We start from the raw sequence: 4,715 nt of genomic DNA, 5'->3' as shown, positions 1-4,715 counted from the left end.
AACTTTATGTTTAAAATTCGTAAAGCATGTAAAATTCTTGGTTTAAGTGGGAGCGTTTTAGTCATAAACTCTTGATTAGGTCTACATTCCTTTAAGGTTATAACAACTCGATTAGAATTAATAAGGATTGAATAATTTGTAGATTATTGGAAGCCTTGATTAATTGCTGCAAATATTTATGTGATGCATATTATGTTCTACTAACCAGCTATGCGGGCCATTCATTGATAAATGAATGGGTGTATGGTATATTGTAAATGTACTGTTTTGCAGGTTATGAAAAGTGACTAGTATGGCCCAAATAGGATAGAAAATATGGTCCGCGTACCATTAATTTGAATGTAAAATTGGTCTAAAGTACCAAAGTTTTATTGCTTTAAATATGGTCTGCGTACCATCAAATAGTTCACTACTACAAAAACACCCTACGGAGTCGGACTTTTCGAGTCGCCTCTAATAAATAGGCGACACATAAGTATTTAGAGTCGCATGTTATGGAGCAGGCGACTCATAAGGCTCCATAAATCAAAATAAATTACCCAAAAAAAGGATTACGCGTCGCCTGCAATTTATCAGGCGACACATAAACCTTTAAAGTCTCCCTTTATATAGTAGGCGACTCGAAAAGTAAAAGTTTACGAGTCCCCTGCCCCACAAAATGAGACGTGTATGCTTTATGTGTCGTCTTCTACCTTACAAGGGATGCGTAAAGTTTACGTGTCGCTTGTTCTATTACGGGCGACACCTTACATTTAATCTTAGAGTCAGTTGTTATGTTAAGGCGACACCATAGATTTATTGGAAAAAACTTTGGCTAATTGGGTCTAGACTCCACATCATCTATTAGTCTATCACTTTTCGTTTTCAGTTTCATATCTTCTCAAACCCCCTTCTCACAAAAACCCCTCTCAGGCTCTCGCCTTCCTCCTCCCTCATACTCTCACAAACGCTCTCTCTTCGAAATAGATGGCGGCAAGGCGTCTTTTCTCCATGGCGTCCTACCACCTTCAACCCTTCTCTGTATTGTCTTCAAGCTCCTTATACCCCGCGATGGCGACCAAATTGCGGAGGTTAGGGTTCCGTAAAAAATGTAGAATAAATAATTATTTTTCTTTATATTTAATTTTAACTTTTTGTTTGATATAAATTTAAGTCAAGAATTCATCTAATTGTGAATTGTTTTAATTTAATTTTGATCTCGTTGATGTTTTGCTGCTCGAAAAGTTGTGATTTTGGTTATTATCACACGGAGTTGTTGGGGCTATTATTCAAAGGTCAGAGAACCACTGTAGTGATGGATCGACATCAAAATGTCATTAGTCAGAGCAAATAAATACAGTAGCATTATCAGCCGAATTTTCTATACTTGTGTTTTTTAGTTATGTTTTAATTGAAATGTCTGTTTCTTTGTTGTTAATGAGTCGGAATTTATTTTTCTTTATTGTTCGTTAACATCAATTATGTTTTCTTGGTGAAATGCTTGCAGCTATTATCCTCTTATTGATTTTGTAGTTGTTTACAACTCTCTGCTTGCCTTGAGAAAAAGATTTGAATTGTTAATCTGAGTGAGAAATGTGTGCTGCTGAATTTGCCAACTACTATGTATTTTGGGTGGAATGGGAATAACATGCTTGGTTGTCGACTGGGTAGTTGTAATGAAAATTTATTGCATGCTTATTGTGCCTTACAATCTCTTTGCTGGCCTTTAGCCAAAGATGCACTATACTGGATTGTCAAGCTTTTTCACTTATTGTAGACAAGGGCAAATTTGAGTGTGGATCTCTTCCATTTTTAATGGATAAGAGGCAGTTTAATGTTTTCTTGGTGTATGCTTGTAGTTTTAAAGTTAATGGATATAAATAGTAATCAAGCTTAGCATTCGATGCATATAAATATTTTCCTTGATCAGACTTTGTATGCCTTTAATCATTCCCTTCTTGGGTATACATATGTTTGGTCTGAATTCACTTTAGCACCAACCATATAATCGTGAATTTGGTATTTGGAATTACTTTTGAGTTTTGGGTTGGGAATGTGATTGAATTTAGTGTGAACTCTGAAGTTAAATAAATTTGGAGCTAGTTGGGGTTGGAGGTATGTATTTAATTTTTCTTCAGATTTCAGTAATGAGAATTAAACTATCATGATTGTGTAAAGTGCTAGTTTGAATTATAGAAGTTTTGTGAATAAGGTCCTGCGTGTGACTAGTTTGTTTTCTAGATGGCACTTTCGTTTGTGTTTTCTTGTTGCTTGCTGTATGGGATAGAGGAAAGTCTTCTTCTTGTAAGAGTAGCTTCTTAGTTGTACTTTGGTGTTGTTCGCTGGAAGTGGAAATAACTTATTTGCAATTATCAGGTTCAGCCAGATTGAGTGTTGTTGTAAAAGTGAGGGCATCTAGGTTATCAGACCAGGCCTTGACTTCTCGTTAATTGATATATGTAGATTTTTCTGTTTTTTTTCTTCTTCCTTTTAATGTTTAGCAAGGATTTGGGATTACAAATATTACTCCAAATTTTAGTTGAAGCATGGAATGACATATATATTACAGACATGGTATTAGACTGAAGCTTTCTTTTGTGGGATAAGTAATTGACATGTCTTGGTAACTTGGTAACCTCTGTGTAACTTCTACCTTGGCAGCTCATCTTTAAATTGGCAAACAGACTTTCTCAGAAACAATTACGGAGGCATACATCCTTTCAAGTTAATAGAGAAGCCACATACATGAAAGATATTCCTATCTATTCTAGTATGCTAAAGTACGTGTCCACTGTCAAGTTCTATCATCCCGGACTTTCCTTTTCTTGTTTAAGGGGGTTCTGTCTGAATTGAGACACTTATATTAAATGCATCAGAAAGTAACATACCCCCTTCCCCCTTAATTTAACAAGAGCACTACAAGGATCTCAAGGCCAAGTCATCGTATCAGAATCTGAATCGACTGCATAACTTTGGGTCCTGTTGTGTGTATGGTATGATTTATTTATTAACCTTTCTGATCTCCGTAAATGCAATCTTGGAGTGAATATAAGTAGTGATATGAGGCGATATTTGATGAATACTAGGGTTGGGAGGGTGTTGGAGTTGTTGCTTCATCACGTAAGCTAATAGGAGCTACCGATCCTCTTTAGGCTGAACTTGGAACTATCAGAGGGGATCTTGTTGTTCAAACGGGGAGGTTGATCTCTTAGCCTTTCAACTAAATTTCCATGATGTCTAAAGTTGTAAAATCATGTTGCGGTCTCAGAGATTGTTAGCTATGCAGTATTCTGAATTCTATTTAATACTTGCTGGAATATGGTTCATGGAAGTGATAGCCCTGAAAATGGCAAGCGTGAAATAGGTTAGAATTCTATTTTTCATTTATACTCGGTATTTTCTGTGAATTAATTTCATGGCCATAATGTTTGGTAAATGGGTATAAGTTAGCTGCTAAGGTGATTTTATGGCTAGTCAAATGCGAAATATATCTGAGACCTCTGTTTTTTTGGTATGTTGCAAACTGGGCATGTATAAGATGTCACCTGGATTCTAATGAATGGATAGGGGTCCGAAAGCTACTAAATTCTGCTTAAATCAATTAATTTCTGAGAAAAGGTTGAGCATACTTGGTGGCAATTGCCTCTCTGAGCTATCTCCTAGTCAATTACTGGTTATGGTGCTTTGCAGCTGCATATATCTTGACCTCCGAAGTTTTTAGTAATGGGATTGATATGAGGGTACTTTATCTATTTAATAAAAGTAGAGACTAGGAATATTTCCTGGCAGGGAAACCATACTAGCCCCTTAACTCACTTCTGCAACTGTTGATGAGTTTTATATGCACTGCAATTGTTCTTTGAAAATTTTGTATACTCTGAAATATAAATATGTCTACTGAACTGCAGATTGCCTTCTCTAATTTTTCTCCAGCTGTATATTCACTTGCAGGTCTGTGCCTTTTCTAATTTCTTATCTGGAATACAATTACTTGCACGAATGTCCAAGAAATTACTGAACATGGAATGCATACATATATCTTGTGTGGATATTTGGATAAGGTAAACAAAAAATATGATCTCAAAACTTTGTTTAACTTTGACTAGATATGATTAATAAAGGGTAACTTATACTTGTGGAATTGGTTTAGGTTTTTGCAAAAGGAGATCACGATGTATTCCATTTTTCCCTTAAAATTAATGTTTTCCTTGTTTATGAAGTATAAATCATTGGATTTTAGTTGTGATTTCCCTTGAAAGAGGGGAAGCTTTTTCTTGGATTTCATGGTTGATGGGTCGTTAGACAATTTGCATATCAAAGGCTCCGTGGCTGTGTGAGTACTCTATTTAATAGTTACGACAATCTATTTTACAGTCTTGTTTCCATGCCTTTGCCTCCTCTCGTGCTATGTGCTTATATAATTGGTATGAATGAAATACGCATATATAGCTGATTCCTCGTACCTTAGGAAAATGTAGCAGGTATGATTTTGTGATAGACAACAAGAACCAGTAGCTACCTAAAATTTTAACATCAAAATGTTTAGAATAACAAGGAGAAACCAAGCAATTATTGGTATGTCACCCTAGAGTTGGAATTGGAAAACATACACAGACATGCACATCAAAAGATACATCGCAGTTGATTCTTGATTAGGTAGAAAAAATGGTTACTCTCGGGGTTCAGCCAATAAGGACAAACTTAGGCACCACCTCATGCTGTGAGAGACATGCCAA

General features: G+C 35.9%; 1 long non-coding RNA gene across 3 annotated transcripts; it reads left to right on the top strand.

Annotated features, from left to right (window-relative positions):
* Positions 1-773: 773 nt before the first annotated feature.
* LOC110806233 (uncharacterized) lies at positions 774-4,364 on the top strand. Of its 3 annotated transcripts, XR_002538250.2 has the most exons (3): positions 783-1,070; positions 3,931-4,040; positions 4,130-4,364. It is a non-coding gene; the product is annotated as an uncharacterized lncRNA (long non-coding RNA). The 3 variants fall into 3 exon arrangements; XR_002538249.2 differs by having other exon boundaries at positions 774-1,070; positions 3,931-4,364; XR_008921946.1 differs by having other exon boundaries at positions 774-3,343; positions 3,931-4,364.
* The last annotated feature ends 351 nt before the right edge of the window (positions 4,365-4,715 follow it).

This window comes from Spinacia oleracea, chromosome 5 (genome assembly GCF_020520425.1).
Source record: "Spinacia oleracea cultivar Varoflay chromosome 5, BTI_SOV_V1, whole genome shotgun sequence".
Classification (NCBI taxonomy): Eukaryota; Viridiplantae; Streptophyta; class Magnoliopsida; order Caryophyllales; family Amaranthaceae; genus Spinacia; species Spinacia oleracea.
This window is presented reverse-complemented; position numbering and strand designations above follow the sequence as displayed.